At 48.8% G+C, this 25,883-nt stretch overlaps 1 protein-coding gene across 1 annotated transcript in view; it reads right to left on the bottom strand.

The window, feature by feature from the left end:
* The window catches only part of LMBRD2 (LMBR1 domain containing 2), a 1,998,085-nt gene that overhangs the window by 1,408,786 nt on the left and 563,416 nt on the right, over window positions 1–25,883 (bottom strand). The gene's annotated exons all lie outside the window — the stretch shown is intronic.

Here is a 25,883-nt window from a genome sequence, read left to right on the forward strand (position 1 = left end):
CCTAATTCAGGGTTTGCATGCCCCGTCAGACGTAGAAGAGGGGCACACTCCCCAACAGACATGAGAAACACCATAAGTATTATAGGCAACCAGAGTTAATTGGTAGGAGGTTCATATAAGTCATGGGCCAGTAGTACAGGCGGCAGGAGGGGAGGGAACTGGGGAGGGGTGTACTGTTGAGGTGTAAGGGTTGTGGGGGTTAATGTTTGATCATTGTTGATAATATGCAAGAGTGTATCATGCTACATCTATTTCATGTATAAATAAAACCAAGAAAAACGTTTTTTTAAAAAAAAAATATAGCACCTTTGATGAGATAAGATAGGTGTCCAGTAGTCTCAAACACAGGTAGATGCAATTCAAAAATTCTACTGCATGCACTCTACACCCCTTCTAAACTGTTTGCTATGGGTCTCATCCAGGCACCTAATTGCTGGAGACGATGCAGGAGATTGGATCCACGGGACACATACTGGACATGCCCAGCTATTCAACCATTTTGGGAGATGGTTATACAACGTCTCACCAGAATTACAAATTGTGATGTCCACGTCACCCATTTACAAAAGTTTTTAGCCTCAGAGTGGCATGATGGTCCCACAACATGCAAATTGTTTTCTCTGCTAGGAAGGCCTTCCTAATGGGATGGAAATCGGAGGATGAACCAGATATACAAAAATGGCTAGGCCTTTTAACCAAGAACCTGAACAAGCTGGCTTCAGAAAGTCGCTATCTAACGCACATGCAGATAAATTCAGTAGCTTAACGGAGACAGTCATTTGATATAACTGATTGGTGGTAAAAAGATACGGGGAAGTGGTCTGCCTGCCTAATATTATGGCGATTGTTCTTCCAGGATTGGTGCACAAAGGAGGTGGTGGTGTTGGGGAGGTATTGTTGGAAGTATGGCTACATTTGAGGCACACATGCGCACAATAACTTTGGATTAAATGTTGTGCCGTTCTACTTTGCCATCTCTTTTTGTTAGGTGCATCTTTCAATAAGTAAAGTATGCCTACTGAGGCTTGTGGATCTGCTTAGAATCACATGCTTTGCACAAATTAGCGAGCAGTGTTTGGAGAAGATGGTGGGTTGTTTGAAGGTGGCAAAAAGAGGTTTCAACACTGCCTGACCCACCTGTGTGTCACCTTTAGAATGTGTATCTAAAGAGTAGTGTCATGTGAAAGTATGAACAGAACTCCAAGTGGCAGCTTTGCAAATGTTCTCTTCACATGAGAATAACAAAGTTGGATGCATTTGACAATCCATTTTGAGATAGCTGATTTAGAGATAGAATCCCCCTCTCTCCCTGCGGTTAGAGATACAAACAGCCGGTTTTTCTGAGCGGTCATTCTGACATCTAAGGTATTGATTTACATGGAACTTTTGGAGAAAAACGTGGATGTGTGCGTAGTAACACCTTACCTTTGTGAATAATGACAAAAGGATCTTGCACTGAAAGGGCTTGTAATTCACTTACTCTCCGTATTGATGCAATAGCGACAAGGAAAGCAGTTTTATATGTTAGATGTTTAAGACTGGCTTTGTACATTGGCCCGAAGGGGGCCCCCCCATGAGCTTTTTAAGCACAACATTCAAGTCCCAGCCGGGAGTTGAATTTGAAACTGGTGGGTACAATTTTTTTTAACACCCTCCATGAATGCTTACACCACAGGCGTTTTCCACCAGGAAACATTACTTTGTCATATGGTGTAGGCTGAGAGAGCCGCTAGGTGCACTCATAGTGAATTAAAGACTAATCTTGTGTCTAAAACCTATAGTAAATAGTGTACTATATGTGAAGGTGAACAGTCAATTGGGTTGATGTTACATGCTTTACACCATAAAAGAAAGCATTTCCATTTGTTAAAATAGCAGTGCCTTGTATTAGGTTTGTATGCTTCCTTTAAAATGTCCATACAACTTTGGTTTAGGTTTAAATGACGTAACTATGACCTCAGGAGCCAAGCTGCCAAGTTCAGCGTCTGAGGGCATGGGTGGAGTGTTGTCCCTCGGTTCTGTGACAACATGTTGTATGTGCATGGCAGTGTCAATTGAGGACAAAGACATTTTCAGCAGGTGTGAAAACCATGGTTGTCGCACCCACAAAGGAGCTGAAGGCTAACCGTTCCTGATGCAGCTTGTAGACTATTCTGTTGAGAAGCAGAGTTGGGAGAAAAACGCATGCAAATCTCCCTGACAAGACCATTAACAGAGTGTTTCCCTTGGATTTTGTCTAGGGAAAACTGGATGCATAATCGTGGCATTGTGCGCTCTCTTGTGTAGAAAAGAGATCTATGTTGGGTGCTCGAGAGCCGGCAACCAAGATAGCTGCTGATATCTGAGCTCAGTCACTGACCCAGAGGAGGAGGAGGAGACCCATATATGCTTTGGCCATGTTGTGGAAGTCCTAACGTGCTGTGGTGGTGCTTGGGGCGCTGATGACTCCACGGCCTAACTATGAGAACGAGCACTTGCAGTGCTGCGAAGAGGTTAGCCATCGATCACCTGGTCCCCTCTCCTTTGCGTGCTTGCGAGCCTTGAATTGAGGGATAGAGTGAACAGCGCTGTGGGCCCGACAGAACTACTCTGCGAACTGGCTGAATTGAGAAGTAGTGACCTGAAGAGGGGGAGAGTGTGGAGACGCATAAATCAGCGCTGTATATGGAAACGGACTGGGACGCATAGACCGATCAGCATCGGCCGTGTTACACCGCCAGGCGGAAGGTTGAGCGCAGGCTCCCCACGGATGTGCAACCCGAACACCAGGTCGTCTGCAGTGTTCAGGGCCTTGATTTGTGGCAAAGACCACGCACTATTCTCCCCATATACAGGGAAAAGATCCAAGAACAGCCTGCTGGAGAGAGGCCTTAACAACTGATAGTGATTCCTTGCTGAACATGCTGGACTGCCGGCTAGGGTCTGGCACAGCACTGCTGGGACGGGGAAGATGATTACGCTGCTGGTTAGGCACGGCTGAATACTGGTGCGGATAGGTAACTGCACTGCAGGAGGAGGATTGATGGAGCTATGAGCCGGGGTGAGAATGTACACCCCGTGGGACTGCACAGACATCAGGATATTTTGCTGTAACGGCTGCAGGGACTGAGATTCCTGTGGTCCTGTACAGTCGGCCCATTGCTGATCCACACTGTGTGCTGTGACTAGTGACTTGTAAAATTGGGGCCTCACCCCTCCTTGATTTGCATTGTCAATATCACCTGGGAGTGAGCATTATAACTTGGAATACCCCCAGCAGTTCTCCTTTAGGGGATACAACACGCTTTGCTCCCAGATGTTCGGAACTGCTAAATGTGTGGGTAACTGGGAATCTGTAAAGGCACATCAGCCTAATGCCTGATATTCCTGAGGCGACAACTCTCGTACGCAAGCTAATTTCAGAGTCCAGGTGGACCTGTGCGCGAAACTGTGAGGTCAATACGGAAAAATTAATCGGTGGATATCAGTCACTGCTGTGATACCCGAGGGAGACATCAGGGTGCTGAGAGAAAAAAAGAATGAAGGAAGAAGTACAGGAACAGAAGATCAACAGCAGGGGATAGGGGTTACTCTTTCCTAAATTTCAACATGTTATTTTCAGCGCGCAGGTTTTTAGGAAGTTTGTTCCAAAGGATGGCGGATTGAACACAAAGATCTGCCCAAACCCATTGCACGCTTACTCCTAGGGACAGATAGGCATACCCTGTCAGCATACCCTGTCACTAGATCTGGTAAGTCTGGCTGAGTGATGAAGCTTGACACTCTTTTAGGTAACCGGGGCTTCGCCGTATAGGTACTTTTGTACAATTGTCAGGACTTTGAACTGAATCCGGGCTTCGATGAGAAGCCAATGAAGAAACGAACCTCAAAAGCTCGAGTACATATTGGGCTTTAGTAGCAACGCTTTCAATATTGGCACCCGAGCTCAACTCCCAATAGGAAAGCCAACATACTGGGTATCCAGCTTGGATCTCGCCTGTGAAGAGCCGAATAACATGATCTCGGTTTTAGTGGCATTAAAGCACATCCCGTTATTGGCCTTCCACTTCTGAATTGTGGCATACACTTTGCTGATAAGCTCCACGTCCTGTGTGTACTTGCCGCTCAGCTGGGTATCATCTGCATAGTTGGTAAGGAACAAGTTACTTACCTGTAACTGTTGTTCTCCAGCATGGGGTCTGGCATGGATCCACATGCTCATGAATATTCCCCGTCGTCAGGCTGGGAATCCTCGGTAAAGAAAAAATCAGTTTCAGTTTCGTTTCTGAACTGTCTTTCTACTAGTAACCAACCACTGGTCTCTGGGTCATACTGCCCCCAGCCAAGGACTGCCCTCTACCTAAGCCCCTCCTCTGGCAGCCATCTTCAGATTGGGTAGCACGTAAAGTGGCAGTAAGACCAAGAGAAGAGCCGCAGAGGGGTAGAAGGGAGGGTTCACATGTGAATCCATGCCAGACCCATGCTGGAGAACAACAGTTACAGGTAAGTAACTTCTTCCTTCTCCAACATGGGGTCTGGCATGGATTAACATGCTCATGAATAAAAGAATACATAGCAGTACACACATGCCCAACCACGGGAGGTGGCAAGGCTCAACATTAAGCTACTCTTACCTCCTCACCAGGCCCACCTTCAGACGAACAGGTTGCGCAGCACTGCTTGGCCGACTCTCGACTCCTCCCTGGAATCCCGGTCGCCGCAGTAGAATCCCGTGAAGGTGTGCGTCGACCTCCACGTAGCAGCCCTGCAGATGTCCAGCAAGGGCACACCAGACAAGAACGCCGTGGTAGCAGCGATCGCTCTGGTTCAATGGGGTCTCTGACGGCCGGGCAACGGTCGGTTTGCCAACCGGTGACAGTGCATGATACAGCCGGAGAGCCATCTGGAAATGGAAGCCTTTGAGAGGGCCTTCCCTTGGTTCACAGGTCCAAAATTCACCAACAGCTGTGATGTCTTGCGATTGTCCTTCGTGCGGTCCACGTAGAACTTCAGCGCTCTAGCCACATCCAGCGAGTGAAAAGTCCTCTCAGCCGGCGACGGAAAGAAAACAGGTAGCACCAAGGGCTCGTTGAGATGGAAGTCCGACGGTACCTTGGGCATGAAGGAGGGGTGCATCCTCAGCACTAACCTCGTCTGATGGAATGTCAGGTACGGCGGTTTACACGAGAGGGCCTGTATCTCTCCCACTCGTCGTGCGGAGGCAGGGTTGGACTGGTCACATCGGCCCATCGGCCAGTGGCCGATGACCTTTGAAGACCTGGGGGGCCAGTTTTCATGAGGCCACCCCAGGGCCGTTTTTTTTGCTGGTAAAATGTTTAGTAATTTGCAGCGCAAGTCGGCGACTCACTCACAGAGTGTCTGCTGCGGCCTGCGGGCCTCGCGCGGCGTGGCCTAAGCTGGGCCATCATTATTTTTTTTTTGTAAAATTGTTGATGTCAGTCTCACTATCAATTTTGAAGATAGATAAGTGTGTGTGCCGTGGGGAGCGGCCTGGGCACGGTCCGAGCAGCTCGCCTGAGGCTCGGGGCACGGCCAGCATTCGGAAAGGAAATTGAGACTCTGGGTGGGGGGTGTTGGGTGTGGGGGGGGGAATTACAGCCATGTTCCCAGGGGCTGGAGCCTGGAGCCTGGAGCAAGCTGGAGGAGCTGCCTGGTGTGCTGCTGGAAACATAATTATTCATCAAAGCAAGGTAACAACACATTGTTACCTTGCTTTGATGATTTGCAATTGCAAATTGCATGCATGCATGATGCATCAGGGCCGGCCGCCGCCACCAGGCCGGCGGCGCCGCAGCGGGTGGTGGTTGGTGGCCCGGTGGCCGTGCGTGCTCCTGTGATGATTGATGAAGTCCTAGTCAAGTCGACTCAAGTGTTAATACAATTACGAATATGAACATTGTACCGGGCCCGGGCTGCGGCCTAGTGCTACTGTCTCTGCAGCAGCAGAGCTGGCTGGGCTGAGGGCGGGACTGAAGTAAGTTCACACAACAAGTTCCTTTCAACTTTGCAGGAACTAACAACAACGTTACGTCACATGTTGCTTGCCCTGCAAAGTTGAAAGCAACTTGTGCCTGGGGCTGGGGGCCGATACAGACTCTGTGTCGCCACAATTAAGCCGGTGGAGAGACACGTGACTCTCTCTCTCTGAGTCTGAGAATAAAGTGGGCCTCCCCTCCTCACCCTGGGCATTATTTTTTGGCCACCCGTCACCAGACCCCACGACGAGGCAGCCAGTGGACTGGCAGAGCACACTGACGACGGAGGACACACACGCACCGCAGCACCAGCCCAGCAGGCAGGTGTCATGATCTCTGCTTCCAAAAGGTCAGGGTTTTCCCAACTCCCTTGGAAGCAGATCCATAACCCAGGTTCCGAGTGCCAACCAGTCCCAATTGGGACCTTTTGGACCCAGTCCTGGCGCCAGTGGCACCAGGCTCATAAATATGCCCAGTCCCAGCGCTGGAAGCGCCGGGCTCATAATGCTTGGGTGGACTTACCTGCAGCAGATCATGCTGCTTACTTGCCTGCCAGTTGAGCCTCTGATCCTCTTCTGTTTGGAACTACTTTTCCTGTTGGGTGGGGCAGGAGCCACTCCCTAGATTCAGAACACTGGAACTCTTCTGGAAAGCAGGAACTCTTTTCTTACCTAGGCGTGGCTGTGGAAGGAGACACCTAAGCACTACAGGAGGCTATTTAAACCACACCCGATGGATGAATCTTGCTTTGCGTTATTCTGCATCCTCTGCAGCAGAACGCTCATCGTGTCTTCTGCATCTGATCTTGGGCCTAAGGAAAAAGGCTTACCATCCTGAATCCAGTCTTCAGCAACACCTATAAAGACAAGAAAGAACAGGTTAGCATTACGGTCTTCAGTGACAGCTCTTCACTTACCTGGTCCATCGGCTGTCACCAACGCCTCGCGCTGCATTCCGGCATCTGAAAGACAAAGGCTTACCTACTCTTCGTGCGCTCCGGAGGTCTTCACACTGCATTCCGGCATCTGAAAGACAAAAGCTTACCAACTCTTCGCACGCTCCGGAGGCCTTCGGCGCTGCATCCCGTGTCTGAAAGACAAAACAAGGTGCGTTTAAAGACATTGGGGAACTTTAATACTCACGTGCCATTACTCCTTTCCACATCTAACCCAGTGGGTATTCCGGCACCCTGCAGCCGCTCCGAACTTAACCTGCAAAATAAAAAGACAGTTAGAGCGCATCGTGAAGCAGGCAACAAGCGCTTACTTACGTGCTTCCAGGCGCTTCTATTCATCACACGGGCTCCATCTTCAACTCACTTCAGCCCGTCATCCGCCATCGCCGGAACCCTTCAAAACAAGAAACATCATTACTAAAGACTTTAAAGACATTAGAATTACTCGAAACTTACCGTTCGTGCAGTAAACGACGGACAGCAGTCCTCTGAAGTCAAGAGGCCTGCTACCCTTATCCAGTGAAGAAACTGGTTACAGCACCCTGCCCCGAGGCAGATGGAGAGCACGGCGTTCACTTACCTAAGGTGAGAGCGTTAACCTTTGGGGTTCTACAGGAGAAGAGAAAAGGAAGAAGAGAGAGACATTCAATAACCCAGTTCCTTAATCCCATATTTTCTATCTGCAGACATCTTACCCTTCGAGTCAGACATACAGTGCACAGAGGTCCAGCCCAAAGAGCCAGCCGTGTGTTACACATCACCTTTGAAGATACGGTATACGCCCAGTCAAGACCGGCGCCTCTACGGGAATCAGGTGAGCGTTACAGCAGGCCCCCCGACCCGAGAAGACGGGGACCGTCCACTGAAGTGAGTGCAAGCCTGAGCCCAGCAGCAGCAACACCAACTGGCAGGCAGGCAGTAGTTGTGAACGGTGCTGCGGGCGGCTACACTTAAATACAGAAGAGTCGACTACTCTCTCGACCTTGTCCGTGAGGTAAGAAAGATTGATTGATCCACACATGCTTTAAGGCAAACATTTAGCACTTTTTCTGCTAAATGACGACTAGGCCTCATAGGAAATGTACTATCAATAATACAGCACCCACCTTTCGGCAGGTCCTGACTCCTGAGCTCCTCCTCACTCACCCATCACTTCACCCCATGTGCACGGTCACCTCTCTTCCAATTTCCCGCCCCGCCAGCATCCCATAGTACACCAACCCTCGCCTACTCCACTCCCCCGACCAGGTCTATGACCGTCCAGGACCCCACCCAGCCTGAACTCCCAATTCACTCCAACACTCTGTTTTGCCTGTTGCGCTCCACTCTAGGTTCCCAACACACCCCACCAGCACCTGTGCCACTGCCTGCCCCGGCCCGCGCCTCTCCTCGAATATACCACACCGCCCCACCTGCCACACACACTGTGCCCCAACTCTCTCTGACTCTCTCACAACCCGATTTCCCCCATTTGCCATACCATCCACTCCCGCCTCAGTCCCTCCTGCTAGTACTCCATACTCTCGACACTTTACCATCATCCCATCCCCTCTCACCGCCTCCCCCAGCACATCTCAATCCACTCTTGGCCCCACTAACACCTTGCTCCCCAGAGTTGCCTCCTCCAGACAATGTCTGACTGCCCCCTCCTACCTCTTCTAACCCTCGTTACTCTCCGTTCCTTATCTGCCCGTTACTATCCGCGCCTGCCCTCTTCCCCATTACCCTGCGTCCGCCACATCCCTGATTAGTTCCTTCTCCCTCTCTCTTCCAAGTTCCAACAGTTTGCCCCCTCTTGTCTGCCGGCCCACCATCCTCTCCCCCCCACCTGCTCCTTCCTCGGACCTTGTTTTTAAAGCCCTCCCCTTTTTCTGACCTCACCTGTTTCTAATCCACACATGTTTCTAACCCACCCTCCCCAACTGTTTCTAACCCCTCCCGCCCCACCACGTTTCTGATCCCTACCTGTTTCTGTCTGACACCCCTCATTCCTTGCCATGCTTCCTGGCCTCTGTTCATTTCTGTCTGTACAGTGGTCCATTTTATTTCTAAAGCTATATTAATGCAGCTTCCCCTCCTTTCATGCTGCACTTCCCACGCCCCCCCCACTCACATGCGCCTCTGCCCCTTTTTTCCTCATTTCCTTCTCTTGACTCCTGCCCTCCAACTTGGTCTCCTGCCTATTCCTCTTCCTCATGCCACACTGGGCCCCTCCTTTTTCTACTCTCCATCATTTCGTCTTCAAGGTGGTCCTTCATTTCACGCCTTACTCCTTCACTCGTATGTCTGCCTTAATTCCCTTCCCTATACATCCTTCCACACCTCATCCTCGTCGAGTTCGGCTTCTCCCTCCTTTCTAGTCCTCTCCCCCAGCCCTACACACTTTCTTACTCTGACTGCCCAATCTTCTTGCTCTCCCCCATCTTCCTAAACTCTCATTCCCGACACTCCCTCAAACTTAACAATTCACCCGCTCTCATTTCCAATGCCAAGTTGCCTCACCCATCACCCCTAACTAGTCCCCTCTTTTGCTCTTTCTGTCTCATTATGAACACACTTATTAAACAGCCACTGAGACTTTACGTTTCATTGTGGTCCAGATGTTGGTGTGCATGCTTCCTGAACCAATGTAAACGTAGCACTGCCTGGATATGTTAATGTTATGTTACAGACATCCACGTTCTGTAATACACAAACACAACTGTTAATTGCTTTCTCTGACGCAAGCATTGATTTCCATGGACGGGCACACCGGCGGCACTCTGCTCTGGCTCTTTCAAACAGCAGCAATTTAGTTTAACCTGGTGTTCTTAAAGGCCATTGATGTGCAGCATTTGTACGAAAAGAAACAAACACGGCGTGCAATTTGTTTCCTGGGTGTTTAACAGATTTGCTAAGCTGCCTGTGACAAGCCGTGTGTGCTGTTGTGTGTGTGTTCTATAATCTGGCCATGCACTCTCGCTAGCCTCGACAAATCGCGTCTTGCCTTCAAACGTGTTCCTGTTTGTTGAGTTGCAAGTGTCACTGCATCTGTGGCTCCCCCAGCAAGTTACGACTCCATCCATTGCAGCCTGATCACTCATTTATTATGGTTGGCTACTTTACATTTTTGGGTGAAAAGTTTTGTAATTTGTTATTCGTCTTTCTTGTTCTGCGTTTGTTTTTGCATATCCCCACGTAGTCACATGTTATTTTAGGCCCGCTCGCCTTTACTTAAGTTGACCCAAAATAATCATTTGGTATTTTAGAAACGTTAGTTGGGCTGCTGGTGGGCAAAGGGGGGCTTTAGAGAGCAGTGTGTTCTGTTTGTGTTGTTGAGGGTCCGGGCAGCCATCCTTGATCACTACGCTACACGTGACGTACGCGCATCTTAGAAGTGTTTCCTATCTGTGCATGAATGACTGTGTGCACAGAAACGGGTGAGCTTGGGTGCAGCATGTCAACGCCTCACTCACCTTCTTTCACAAGGCCACTGACTTTCTTGCACAACAAGTTCTTGCCAGACTTGATTTTACAACTTGCTCTTTTAAATGTCTTTGTGGAATAATTCATGTTGCCTGGGCCTGTGCAAGGTATGATGTTTTTCTTTGTGCTGGTATAATGGGGCACCGAAGTTCCGTTCTGTATAGGGCCATTTTACAGAATCGTGCAATGGTATAGCGCTTGCACTTCACTTGGACAAAAAATGACCCATGTGCAAAAAGACATTCTTTCAATGCATCTTTGCACCAGGGCTAATTCTGTACCAGTGCTGGGACTATGGCAAACATTGCCTTAGTGCAGAAATGCATTGGAAGGATATGTTTCTTGCACTGGGGCAATTTTGACCATTTATTTATTTATTTATTAGCCATACTTCTTATTTCACTTGCACTGGTGCAATCATTCTCTACGGGGCCTGGTTTACAAAGCATGTTGGATTGTGTCATTGTAAAAAGCTGTTTAACAGCCCCATGTTCTTGTAACACGAAGACTGGTCCATGCTGCTTTTGCATTTTACCTTTGTCAGTGTCAGCCCGGTTCCACAGAGGTGTAGATGTTAGTCAGACTAGTGTTTGCCAACAGCTATTAGGACCGAAATGAGGCTTGTAACGCGGTATGGAGCTGACTGTCTTTGCTTTTTATGCATTTTCAAATTTCATGCACAAGCTTATAAAATGTCATGGCCAGCACATTTTTCACACATTGCCATGCCCTTCAACAGGGAAAATATTAGTTCCACAACTGTGAGCTTATGTCCAAAAAAAGGTTTCTTATTAAGCAGATGCGTCACTGCACACACATTAAGCAATATGAGTGATAATAAACAAACACGCATGGTACCACCAGCAATGTGCTAGTTTTGAGCCCAATTAGAAGAGTTTCAAGGGCCGAGCAATACAGGCCATGGGCTTCACACCTTGGTCCCCGCATCTGTGGGGTCCAATGTCTCACGAGCAGTGGTGCACACCCGAAACTGCTCCAAGCGAGTGGGTTACTTGTGTAGCACCAGTGTGCGCTGAATCAAAGCACACCGCCTCTGTGTCCTGTAAATAGGTTTCCTCACACAAGGCATTTATGAAGGTCTGTTTGCATAGTAAACCAGTCACTTTGATGTAATCTTGTACAGTTTGATGCATGCAGAGAAGGCCTAATACTATTGAGAGCAGGAATGATAGCAATTGTGCCCCTCTCTATCACCTCTCTCTCTCTTTCTCTTCCTCACTCTCTCTACCTTTCCTTCTCTCGTCACTTTCTATTTCCGAAGGCTGCAATTATGTCTTACTCTTTCTCGTTCAGCTGAGAAGGTGCACCCACACTGCTGTGACAGATGTATCTGTATAGATTATATACACCTTCTCTCAGCCAATCAGAATGCCCTAAATCTAAGGATGGGAGCAAGCTACGACCAGCAGATAACAACAACGCAGTCCTGGTGGAGTCTCTGTCAAAATCAAAGGGTCTATAGTAATAAACCTATTGCAGGGCAAGTTGCAACGTGCTCGCCTTGGAAGCAAGACGACACCTAGCAACACATGGGTTTGGTCCGTGGCGCTTAGAAACCTGTGGGTATTAAGCGTGTTATAAATAGCCAATCATATCATTTACCGTAATAATGCACTAGACACCGGCTACAGGATTTAGAGGCCTCTGCCATGCAGTGTATGCTAGCCCGTGAGTTATGCAGTGGTAGTTTCATCATCACCCTTATTTATCATTGGCAATTCTATACCATCAGCAGGAATGCCAGATATTAATACATAAATGCAAGAATAAATGCAAGCACCCAGTTCATCACTCAGCAGAGCATTGCTCCATCACCTACTGTTTTCCTTCTTTAGTGAGACCTCTAGTTTTTACAGTATATGAAGTAACCTAATTCAGCCAAAAGCCATGCACTTCATGTGTAAGAAGGACATTGGGAGGGTCAAGCTGCTGCTGTTCTGCAAGAGAGGGAACAATTCAGCGAAAAGACTGACGCGTTAATATTTAACTGAAGATAGCTTAGAAATTACATGCCTGCATAGAGTAAACCACACTGTTAAAAGCGGGGTTTCAACTTAGTGGGAAAGCTCTATTGCGGCACAGACAACACCAGTCTGGAAATTCTTTACCAATTTGCATCCTCCAAATGAGACAAGGAATACATCAGCATATCACAAACCATCCTCTATTGTTTTTTAGCTCAATTTGACAATTTATATACAGCTTTTATGGACCTGGATGCTCGTGACAGACTATCTATGGTTTAGCCCCTAGCTATTGGGGGATGCTTCTTCGGCGCACATCATATCTTTGTTACAAGCCATGCACTGTATTTATATGATATATACTGTGTTTACTGGGTTTTCGTCATCTATACCTTGTTTCTTTTTGCAGGCAGGTCGCTGTTCAAGTATCCACTCTAGTAAGGACTTAGCAGAGCTACCAACAGCCAGCCAGGCGAGCCCATCCCTCTGGGTAAGTAACCACTAGTGACTGTATATCTTTAATGCTCTGTATTGTAAGGTGGTCCTGTATAGCAAACTCAAACCACTTTGGCAGCATTTATTATGCACACCTGTTGTCTCCCCCCAGAAGCAGAGCCACCCTAAGCTCCAGTCCAGCCTATAAGCAGCACAGTGACCAGGCAGAACTCCTATCCTATTCCTCCTCTTTCAATCTGGCCACGTTTTGTTATTGTGAATTTGCATCCAGACCTAATGTTGCTAGGGCAAAAGGAAAACCTGGATTATACCTCTCTCAAACACTGGGGTGGAGGGTAGGAGGATTACACAAACGTGTGCATTTGTGTGCATGCAACAGGAATCCTCTTGCTATATGCACCCTTGGTACTTTTCATAAGTTAATTACAATGCAGCTTTCCTTTTTGGCTACTATTTGTTTTTAAATTCATACCATAATACAACATCCAGGCCACTGCTGGCCTGGAGAAATGACATGCATGCATCCAGTTCATTTACCATGCCATGGGACTGGATTACTGTTAGAAAGCATTTTATAGACCCAGCAGAATATTGTTCTCTTTTTTGGGAGGGAGGTTATGGTGAGGCTTGGGACAGTCAAATCTGAAAATGCTGACAAGCACTTGGTTCCTCTTAATGAAATGATGTTTTGGATGTTGGCACTGGCAGCCAGGTTACTTAGACCTACTGTGATAAAGGTAGGAATCAGATGCACAATTAAGCTAATTTTATTTTTTAGGAGAGAAATGGATTCCAAAAAAAGAAAGGGAGGAGCAGAAAAACTAAGAGAAAAGAAGAAAAAGCGAATTGAAGAGGAAATCCGGCAAAACAAAAAAATTGAAGCTCTGTTTACAGGTCAGACCATCAAAATGTCACGTGGTGGTATTGCTGGGAGAAAAGTGGATTAGGGTGACCAGCCATCTTTTTCAGGTACAAGTGTTAAACCTGGTTCTTCACTCGACCCATCAACAAGAGCTCCAGATCAGATGTGAGAAGACTAGAAGCCAGGGTCTCTGCAACTATTGAAGACATCTCAACAAAGGCAGATGCTGCAGCAACTACAATGTCATCAATCATTGAAGGTGCCCCCCAAGAGGAAGTGTCGGAATCAAATCTGCCAGAGATAATTGAGGCTGTGCTCCTCGAGGGGGAAGTGGCAGCCGGTGGTGATACCAGTCTGCCACAAACAATTGAAGATTCCCCCAAGGAGGAAATGTCAGACACAAGTGTGCCAGAAAAAATTGGAGACAACATCATCCCGCCAGAGGAAGTGGCAGGTACTAGTCATTCGGAAGAATCTTTATCTGCTTTACAACATATTGAAGACTCAGGGAACGGGGATGTGAAGCACAGAGCACGGAAAGATGATCTACAGGTGGCAGACTATTTGTTTCAACGTCCGAAACCCGATCAACTTTCCTATTTATTTCAGCACCATCCAATTCAACCTCCCAAAACATAGACGCATTAAAGCAAGCTTAGGAAAGATGGGGGAAAACGGTATTGGTTAAGTTACTCTGAAATACAAAAGGCCCTTTTTTGCATAGTTTGTTTAGCGTTTACTAAACGTGGAGAGAGGGGTCTTTTCATCAACGGGATGAAAAACTGGAGGCGTATTTACCAGTGCATTACAGAACATGAGACAGGCCAAGGTCATCGGAGGTGCACAGATTCATAAATGTTGACCTTTTCAGGGGTCGAAATAGGCGGTTTACTCTTTCACCGACAGAAATTACCTCGAAGTGAGCAAATCAGAAAAAGGAGAGACATATTGGAGCACGTTATTGACGTTGTAAAAGTCACTGGGAAAAGGGGGCTCAGTTTTCGTGGGAAATCAGAGTCCATGTCCGAGCTGGATAATGAAGAGCTGGATATTGGCAATTTTCTTGAAATCCTTCTGCTCCTAAGTACATATGACAGACCTATAAAGGAAGATATTGAGGCCATTCAAACCAAATCCAAAAAGAAAACGGGGTGCTTCTGTGACTTTCATATCAAAGACTACAGTTGGGTATGTGATTGAAGCCATTTCCACACTGATCAAAATGGTAATCTGTCAAGAAATAAAGGAAGTAGGGATATTTTCTTTTCAGATAGGCTCAACCCAAGATGTGAGTGTTACTGATCAGTTCTCTATAATTATTAGATATGTTACTGACACTGTACATGAACGCCTACTAGCAGTAACCAACTGCACTTTGTCTACTGGAAAGGGTCTGTTTGAGTTGGTGCAGAGTGTTATTAAAGATAATGGTCTGGACCTACGCAAGTGCATTGGGAATTCAACCGATGGTGCATCCAATATGCAGGGGCAGTACAATGGTCTCACATCCTGGCTCAGTAAGGAATCCCCTGGTCAAATATGTCTGGTGCTATGAACATGTATTAAATCTTGTACTTGTAGAAGGGACACAAGTATCAAATGAACCCACGTCTTTGTTTGGCCTATTAAACTCCTGTGCTGTTTTTTTCAGGGAGTCCTACAAAAGGATGGATGTGTGGTGCGAGCAGTCTGTGGAAGGCCACACAATCCAAATAATAGGAGAAACAAGGTGGTGGGCAAAGGATGCAGCACTACAGAAAGTTTTTGGCTCCTTTAATAACCCAAACAAAGCAATGTTCATTGATGTGGTTGTTGCACTCAATAATATTGGCTCAAAGACGGATAAATTCAATGCAAACGTCTGTTACCAAGCTTTAAACTTTTCTGAGGCTCTGTGCAAATTCCAAACAGTGCTCACAGCCCAGTTATATCTCAGAGTATTTAATGCGACAACCCCATTATCTAAGTACCTCCAGACAAGTGGAATGGACATCCTACAGGCACAAAGAATGGTCTCGGACACTACAAAAGCGCTGGCTGCAGTCAAGAAATTTTGATTCTGTGTATTCTGCAGCTGAAAAATGTGCAGAATGGGCCAACCTGGGCTTGGAAGAGAGAGGCTATGATAAAGGAGTGGAAACTGCACTTCCAGAGGGTAGGGTGTCCCACAAAAAGAGGATGCCTGGAATGAATTCAAGGGATGAGCCAATCACCTTGGCTAAAGACTGGTTTAGAGTTACTGTACATAATGCCATTATGGACAACATTATTCAAAGCCTAACTAGTCGTTTTAAAACCCACTCATCTCTTGCCGCAGATATAGCATGCCTGGATCCCAAGAATTTCAATGAAAGTCTACCCGACAAATGCTCTTACAAATATGTGCTCCTTGCTTGAAAGACTGGATGACTCCATAACGCTACAGGGGTTAAGGGAAGAACTCTCAGACTTTGCAAGCAAGGGGACTAAACTAAGGAGGACACTACACCAGAAGAGTATGCCTTTGAAGCACTACATAGTGAAGATCCAGCACGAAAAGATTTTGTAGAGCTACCTTTAGTACAGAAATGCAATACATGCCGTAACTGTGCAATATGTTGCTATGCAATTTTAAAAAGGTATGAACTTTTTAGTAGTGCTTACCGGCAATTGTATTTGGCATACAAGTTCATCTTGACCTTATCTTGCACACAGGTAGCATGTGAAAGAAGTTTTTCAAAATTGAAGAATATTAAAACCCACCTAAGAAACCACCTCTGCCAGGACAACCTCGAAGCCTTTATGCTCATGTCTGTGGTGCGTAATGTGCTTGTCCAATTGCAAAATCCGGACATAATCGACCTGGTTCCACATAAAAGTGCATTGTTGCAGGAACTCTTGATTGAGTGATTTCGAGGATTTTCATGAAGCTGGAAGCAGGATTTCCAGGAGCTGTGGACCTGGCCGTCACAGAACTGTATGCAAAGTTATGTTATTTTATGAGTTGTGTTGTTATTGTGTCATCATTTGGCTATGCTGCTTATTAAATGCAACTCTATTTTCATTAATGGTGTCAACGAGTAGACATGCTTGGAGTCTGGTTCTGCAAAATAAGTATTTTACTATGTGATGATGTTTTATTTTTTTTAAAGAACAAAATGGAATGTTATCACTTTCTCAAGCATTTACACAAAAGATAACATGCAACAGACACATGAACCCTCCATAAGTACATTTTCTGTTAAGTCGTGAATTGACGCGATTCACGGATGATGGTCTGAGGGCCACTTTTCTTGAGGTGAAGGGTGGGCCACTTTTTGAGGTAAGCGGTGGGCCACTTTTCTGAAACGAGGGGTGGGCCACTTTTTTTGGGTGTCCGGGCCTATTTCTTGTCCCAGTCCGACCCTGTGCGGAGGTGATGGCCACAAGAAATGCCGTCTTCCACAAGAACTTCAACCGTGCCGCATGCAGGGGCTCAAATGGCGGCCCCATGAGTCTGGCCAGCACCATGTTGAGCTCCCACGCTGGGGCCGAGGCCTTCACCGGCGGGAACGATCGGAACAGTCCTTTCATGAAATCTTTCACCAGGCGATGGGACCACAGAGATGATCGTCCCGGAGTTCTGTTGTAGCGAGAGATAGCCGCCAGATGGATCTTAATGGAGGCATTTGCCAGCCCCGCTTTGGCCAGTGATAGGAAGTACGGCTGCCCTTGAGGGGCCGTAATCCGTAGAGGGTTAATCGTCTGTGCACGGCACCAGACAGAGGACCTCTTCCATTTGTGTCCATACCACCTGAGAATCGAAGACGCCCTGGCCTTAGGAAGTACCTCCTTGCAGTCTGCCGGGATATCGTACCCTCCAAACACTAGTGCTGCAGGAGCCAGGCCTGCAGGTTCAACGATCCTGGGTCGTGATGGAGGATGGCGCCTCCTTCCCTGGTGAGAAGATCCATGTCCATCGGGAGTTTGACCGGAGTGGACACTGACATGTCCAGAAGGTCCAGGAACCAGATCTGCCTCGGCCACGCCGGTGCGACGAGGATCATCCTGCACCGGGACCGTCTGAGTTGACTGATGAGACGTAGCAGCAATGGCAACAGGGGGAGGGGGGGGGGACGCATACAGGAACAGGCCATCCCAGGGGAATGAGAAGGCATCGCCCATGCTCGCCGGCTGGGGAAACCTGCTGGCGAACCTCCGGCACTTGGCATTCGTACTCAACGCAAATAAGTCTATATGGTGAGTGCCTCATCGTCAGAACAGGAGATCCACCTGATCCCGCCAAAGTTCCCACTCGTGGCACGAGCGTAGCTCCCTGCTGAGCGAGTAGGCGATGGTGTTCTTTATTCCTGCCAGATGGAAGGGTAGCAGGAACATCCCTTGGGCGAAGGCCCAGTGCCACAGGTCCTGCGCTTCCTTGGTTAGGGCTTGGGATCTGGTGCCCCCCCTGCTTCTGGATGTAGAACATTGTGAAGGTGTTGTCGGTGAAGTTACATACCACCTTGCCCTTGAGGGACGGGAGGAACGACCTGAGGGCCCAGAACACGGCTCAGAGCTCTAAGATGTTGATGTGTAGTGACCTCTCCTCCGGGAGCCAGAGGCCTCTTGAGTGGAGATCGCAGGAGTGCGCGCTCCCCATCCTCCAGGCAGGCGTCCGTCGTCACCATCTCCTGATGCGCAGCGGTCTCGAAGTCCATGCCCGCCGCTAGGAGCGCGTGGTTGCCCCACCACCGGATCGCTTGTCGGAAAGTCTCGTTGAGAGAGAGCCTGTATTCGAAGCTGCCCGCCGCTTGCCTCCAACGGGCGTCGAGGAACTCCTGTAGGGGTCACATCCGCAGCCTGCATAGGCGCACGAGGGAGATGCACGGGGACATCATGCCGAGCAGAGACTTGATGGTCCTCACCCTGGCCACGTCCATGGTCAACAGCCGTTGTACTTTGCCCAAGATGGCTTTCGTCCTTTCCTCCAACGGTGAAGCCAATCGCGCCACTGTGTCGAGCCTGGCTCCCAGGAACAGGGCGACTTGCAACGGTACCAGGTGGGATTTCGCGAAGTTGATCGAGAATCCCAAATCCCTGAGAAGTTTGACGGTCTTCACTGTGTGCTCGACGGTGAGTTCTCTTGACCTTGCTCGGATGAGCCATTCGTCCAGGTAGGGGTAGACGTGGCTCCCCTGCAGGCGCAGCCACGCCGCCACTGGTGCTAGGCACTTGGTGAACACCCTGGGCGCCGACTTCAATCCGAAGGGAAGGGCCTTGAACTGAAAGTGTCGCCCTTGGACCACAAATCGCAGGAACTTTCGATGTCCTTTTAGGATGGGGATGTGGAAGTAGGCATCCTCCAGGTCCAGTGACAATAGGACGTCGCCTTCCTCCAGCTGTCCCAGCACGTGCTGGAGGATGAGCATCCGAAACTTCTGAGACTTGATGTACTTGTTTAGACGACGAAGGTCCAGGATGGGTCGCCACCCGCCTGTCTTCTTTCGAAAGAGGAAGTATCGCGAGTACACTCCGGAGCCCCGGAACCTCTTTGGGACGAGTTCTATGGCTCCCTTCCTCAACATTGCTCGTACCTCCAGAAGCAGTTGTGGGACGTGGTTTTCCTTTCTGGCCACGGGTGGAATGCGAGGACACCTCTTTCGGAATTCCAGAGTGTGCCCGCGGGCCAGGGCATCTAGCACCCAATGGTCGGTGGAGATGGACTCCCACATGCTGATGAATTTTGCCAGCCGGCCTCCCACCGGGGTGCTTCGGTGGGGGCCCGACGTGACGGGCGGTTTAGTCTTGTTTCGCAGCGGCCGCGACGCCGGGATCCTCCTGGCTTGCCGCGTCCTCTGTAGGCCTCCTGCAATGAGGAGTGGGCCACTTGGCGGTACAACGAGGAACCACCCGCCGAATCCTTTGGAGGCACCTGGTTTACCTCCAGAGATCCGAAAGGACAGCCGTCGCGGTTAAAAAACACCCAAGGCCCGAGCTGTCTCGGTGTCCGCCTTGATGGCCTGCAGTGACTCATCCAATGTCTTGCCGAACAGGTTGCTCCCGTCGAAGGGCATGTCCAGTACCCTGGTCTGTACGTCCTGACGGAAGTCGGTGGTCTTGAGCCAACCGCGCCGGCGAAGGCAAACGCCGCTGCCCATCTGACGAAAGCCGGTGTCGGCGATGTCCATGGCCACCTTGACAGTGTGGTCCGAAGCCACCTCGCCTTCCAGTAGAATCTCCAGGGCCTCAACCCTCTTGTCGTCCAGGAGGAAGTCTAGCAAGGGAACGATCTTGAACCACAGCTCCCTGTCGTAGCGTGCCACGATCGAAAGGGCGTTGGCCGCTTTGATCATAGTCGCCAAGATGACCCGTCGTCCCATGGCATCCAGCTTCTTCCCCTTGCCGTCCGGTGGGGACGTTGAAGTTGACGCCGACACCGTCGCCCCGCCGCTTTCTTCTTGGCCACCGCGGAGACCACTGAATCCGGGGACGGCTGTGCCCCGAGACACATGGGGCGGAGTCCTGGTCCCAGTACTTCTTCTCATACCGGTCCCTCCTAGCAAGAGCCGTGGATGGGTTCTTCAGGAGCGCCAGCCCCTCGTCCCAGAGGTCATCCAGTAACGGGATTGAGGGGACAGTCTTCCTCTTGGCCTCCCGCCGTTGGTGGAGGAAACCTTCCTTCTTCTGTTCTTCGGGGCAGAGCTGGAAGAGCTCAGATGTCCTGGCGATCATGGCGTGGAAGGGGCCCCGAGCGGGTGGTGATGGGAGGTCCATTCCGTCGTCGCCACCGTCGTCGTCCATCCCCGCCGTAGCCGTCTCCGTTCCAGTCTCATACCTCAGTGGAGGGGAAGGAGGTGAAGGCTGAGAAGGCTGTGAAGGCTGGAAAGGAGGAGGGGGGATGGATTCGCCTTCGCTTGCTCGGTGGGCTCCCCAATGGACCAGGCTCCGCTGGATCATCCGCTGGGGGTAAGGGCAACCTTGTCCTTACCTCCGTACACAAGGACTGAATAGCCATCAAGATCGCTCCTGAGTTGTCTTGTGGCACAGGCACCGGTTGCGACGGGAGCGACGGTTGGGGAGTAGGATCCTCGGTCTCCTCCACGGTCTGCGGCTCCTGATCGGCGCCACCGTCGCTTTCTTCGTCCGCCTCGTTGGGATCCCTCCCATGGGACCGGACCTCCTCGAACTTCTTGTCCAGGATCTTTGCGACGCCAGCCAGCTCATCTTCAGAGGTGGTATCTGTGTCCGTAATGGCTACCGTGCCCCCCCTCTTTCTCCGCCCGGGGTTTCACAGGGGTCTTATTGATAGGCTGAAAAGAGGATTCCCTCCGTGCTGGGTCGTCTCCACTGGGATAGTCTCTGCAGGCTTCGCCAGGGCCACCACGACTCCCTCGATCGAGGCCATAGCCGGGTGAATCAGGGCCTTTGCGACTTTGGGCACGTCTGAGGCCTTCACCTTGGGGGGAGGGTCGCTGCCTCGCTCCCCCTCGGCTGCTGCCGTCGAGATCGACCGGCACTTCTCCCGAAGCTTACCCGGGTTCTCTAACTTCCTTTTCCCCCAAGCCGGAGTGTTGGCTCCTGGTTGATGGTGTCAGTGACATCGCACCCTGCCTGGCAGCCAAAGAGCCCGACCCATTGGCGCTCCCGGTGCCCACAGACTTGCGGTGCTTTGCCTTCTGTTGGGCCCCCATCACCGGAGCGCCCTCAAAGGTCTTTGAAGACCGCTCGGACGACGACTTCTTCTCACCTGCTGCTGGGCTCTTCCCCTCCAGTCAGTTGGTGAGTCGAGTATGACGGTCCTTCATTGTCCGTTCAGGCATATTCTTACAAAACACAGTTCTTCTCCACGTGCGATTTGTCGTCGTGCAAGCAGTAGAAGCACAGAGTGCTTATCTTCCTTGCAGACATTTTGTAATCTGCATCCAGGGCAGCTCCTGAGCAGCTTGGATCCGGGTGTCATGTTTCCTTTGTCCTGGGCCATGTCCATGCGGAGTGGGCCTCAAAGATCTTCTGGAATCCTCCAAGAAGCGAAACTCGATGAAAACTCGCCCTTGAGGGCGTAGAAAATTCTGAAACGGGGCCCCGTTGATTGGAAGTAGAATCGGTGGAGCTTGAGGCTCGATTGACCGAAAAAATGAGAGTAAAATCTTAAAAATCGCAAAACGCAGTAAAAGCTCGAGCGCTATAGCACGAGGACTCCCAACACTTGAACGTGCAGTAAAAATATGAAGATGGCTTAGGTAGAGGGCAGTCATTGGCTGGGGGCAGTATGACCCAGAGACCAGTGATTCGTTACTAGTAGAAAGACAGTTCAGAAATTAAACAAACTGATTTTTTCTTTACCGAGGATTCCGAGCCTGACGACAGGGAATATTCATGAGCATGTGAATCCATGCCAGACCCCATGCTGGAGAAAATGCACACCCAGCCCGTCAAGCAGATCTCAAAGTGGGCTGCAGTACACATTGAAGAGGGAAGGGGATAAGCAGGCGCTCTGTTGGACACCACATTTCACTGGTTCGTCAAGCGAGCATGCAGTGCCCCATACTACCTTGGACAAGCGCCCAGTAAAAAATTATTTGATCCAGGCCAGGGCCTTCGCCGAGTAACCACCTGCTTTCACCAATCTGTGTATTAATTTGTTGTGGTCGACAAGGTCGAAGGCTTCTGGCAGATCTAACAACATGAGCAGCCCCGCCTTGCCATTATCCATGATTTGAAGCATTTCACATTTCATTTTTAGTAGAGCACTCTCCGTGCTATAACATGCTCTGAAACTTTCTTCAGGGCCGCGGGGACGCAACAGTCCCTGAAGCAACATCAACGAGGCTCATGGAAAGGGGAGGAATAGTTTTCTATTATTAAGAAGAATTTTAGAAGGGAGAACTTCTCCCACACATGTTGTGGGACTTATTTTATTCAATATGCTGTCTAAGGCTTCTTCCGAAATCCCTTTTAAGCAAAAGGCAGGCTTGTCACTAGGATCTAGCTCCTCCGTGTCCAGAACAGAGGCCAGATGCTCCATTCATGCGAGGTTGGCACTGATCTGGGGTTGTGCTGACGCAACTTTGAGGGCAAAAGCCTTATGAATGGCTTCACAGTCTGAGGTTGTCAGAATGATTTGGTGTACCATTACCTTGGGTTTTTCCAGCTCCTTAAGGATCTGGAAAAGTTTCCTAGAGTCATTATCTGCGCAAGCAATTTGGTTATCGAGAAAAGATTCTTTAGTCTGAAGAATCTCTGTACAATACAATTTTTCAATTGATTTCCATTTATCCGTATTAGCCACAGACTGGTCCTTCAGCCATGCTCTTTCTGCTTTTCTCTTTTCTTTTTACGCTCCAGCAGGGCCTAAGAATACCATTTCTGGTCATTAGTTTTTCCCTAACAGATTTAGAAGTAACCGGTGCAACACGATTTAACAGCTCAACAGTGTATCAAATTCGGAGACCAGGTGGTCGGGGGAGTCGGAGACCGAAGTGGATGCCATCAGTGATATGATATGTTAGGTTATTTATAACACGCTTAATACCCAGAGGTTTCTAAGCGCGGACCCAGGGATCGAACTTGTGTTGCTCTGTGTCGTCCTGCTTCCAAGGCGAGCATGTTGCCGCTGAGCTATCCTCCAGTGAGATGAGACAGATTTCCAAATCTTCCGGATGGACCCTGTTCAAATTTCTATTGCCAACAGCACAGAGGGGATTATTTTTCTTACCTATAGGACAAGGCTATGTAAAAGGAAAATTACCAAAGTAATGGCCAGACCAAATACAAGATGGCGTGGCTACATGGCCCATCAGGTTTTCACTAATAACCCAGTCTAGCGTTTTCCCTAACTTGTGTGTTGCGTCACTATCACTCCCGATATCAAATTGGTTGGTGGTGAACAGTTAAACAAGCCAGTAAGCTTCAAGATCTAAAGGATTTCCCGGTCATCTATTGGGATCCCCCATACTATGGTAGATGTATTAGGCTTATGTAACGAAGATAATATGTCCGCCAAATCATCATAGAACATGCGGGTGTCATGAGGGGGTCTGTAGATCACGATAATGTTCAGACAATTATTCGGTGTAGGAGTAGTTTTGAGGAGAATTTCACATCCCTTACAACTATGGGAGACTAAAGAACTTGAGGTAAGTGCAGAAGTGCAGGCTACAATGGCAACCGTGCCCCTGGCTACCCTCTCTATTCCGGCTGAAAAAAAGAGTAGCCAGGAGGTGTAGCTAGATCTATATTAGGTCCACTAGATTTCGGATAGCCAGGTCTCTGTAATGCCCATGATATCAATACTTTGATCCAGTATGTAATCTCTAACTTTAAGGGCATGCTTGTCGAGGGATCTAGTGTAAAGGAGTGCCATTTTTATGGATGTTGGTTTATATTTCCCTTCGTGGCCCATGCCTTCCCCTACACAATCCCGTAAATCACTAAGAGCTTGCGTGTGTGGCTTAAGGGCCATAAGATGCGTGACACTATTATTTGCCATAATAAAGTTAGATCGAAGAACAAGGGTAAGTAACAAGAACTTAAACCCCTTGCTACGCACACAACAGAGTAGCAGGCACCCGCAGGGCTCAGCACTGTGCAGACTTGATAGCCCCCGACGCGCCTGATAAATATGTAAATAGGCGCGCGGACTACAACTCCACATGGAGCTGTAGTTAGTGAGCTGAGCATTCGATACGTGCGATCAGGTGGCAGGCAAAGCAGCAAATACACGGGCAGAAACAGTTACGGTCTAAGTTTACTGGGTATTTCAAAAATGGGTACTCCCTGTTTTTTGTTATCGGGGGGGGGGGGTGCGACACTATCAGATGGGAGGCTATTAGGCAAAACACAGGATAATAGGTTGACTACCCCTACCTTTAGTCCCTGAGAAACACAGGGTTAGATCCAAGATAATCTCATGAAGTTTTTAAGATTACTCATACCACACATATAATACATTGAAAAATGAAAGTTTTTAAGATTACTCATACCACACATATAATACATTGAAAAATGATATTAAAATACATTTTTCAATGTATTATATGTGTGGTATGAGTAATCTTAAAAACTTCATGAGATTATCTTGGATCTAACCCTGTGTTTCTCAGGGACTAAAGGTAGGGGTAGTCGACCTATTATCCTGTGTTTTGCCTAAGTTTACTGGGTGACAGACAATAAAAAGCTAAAAACACCTAAAATGTATCCAATAATAATAATTTGAAACTAGAAAGGGGCAAATTACAAATCTGTCAAGCAATGTGCAAATTAGCAAGTATAATGCAAGCAAACACAGAAATATGGCGCCTAACTGGCTAAAGGCTACTTGGGCCTACAGCAGGGTGAGGTGCCATTAGGTAACAAACCGGCCATTTGCTTAATATCCTTTTGAGACAGGCCTTCTCCTCCACGGGGGGGCTGATGTGGGTGGATTGAAGCGATTGCTGTGTTCGGCACCCACGAGTAGACGCCCTAGTTCAAAATGTTTGCTGGGGAAGTTGGGGGTGCGAGGGAGGTTGTCACTGCTGGTTGGGGTTCGGCAGTGGGAGTGGGACAGCGGGCCCTCCGAGGGGAGGGAACCAATAAGGGAATGGACGGGAGATTTGGGGTGGTGGAAAGTGAACAAGGTTCATTGAATAAAGGTTCATGTGTCTGGCGATGAAAGCGTCGAGTGCATGAGAAGATTCTGCTGCTGTGGGTTATCAACAAGACGAATGACAAGAAATGTAGGCTCTGACTGCTGTACCGTCCTTAGCTGGAACATCGGGCGCCTCAATAACTATGCAAAGATGGCCAAAGTCTTAGCATATAGTGAATGATATAGTGCTAAAATATTGTTAATCCAAAAAACACACATGCTGGGCAATAAATGCGGGCCTTGTGAGATCATGGGGAGAGCAGATATTATACATCTTTTTCCTCCTACTCGCGAGTGTCCATAATTTTTCATAAATCCATAGGGGTTAAGGTTTTAGAGCAAGACATTGACCCCTGAGGGGAAGTATGTTATAATTTCTGGGGAACTAGTTTGGTGTCTGATAACACTACTGAATTTGTACGGGCCAAACATTGAAGATCCTGGATTCAATATGGCCTTGTGGTCAAAATGTATGAAGTAGGCGGATACGCACTTCGTTGTGGCTGGGGACCTGAATGCGGTGCTGCAGGTGAAGCTGGATAGATCTTCTGCGGGTGTGCGATCAGACACGTTTGTTGCTAAAGCTATCCAAGCGGGT

Source organism: Ambystoma mexicanum, chromosome 6p (genome assembly GCF_040938575.1).
Source record: "Ambystoma mexicanum isolate Mex_15411 chromosome 6p, UKY_AmexF1_1, whole genome shotgun sequence".
Taxonomy (NCBI): Eukaryota; Metazoa; Chordata; class Amphibia; order Caudata; family Ambystomatidae; genus Ambystoma; species Ambystoma mexicanum.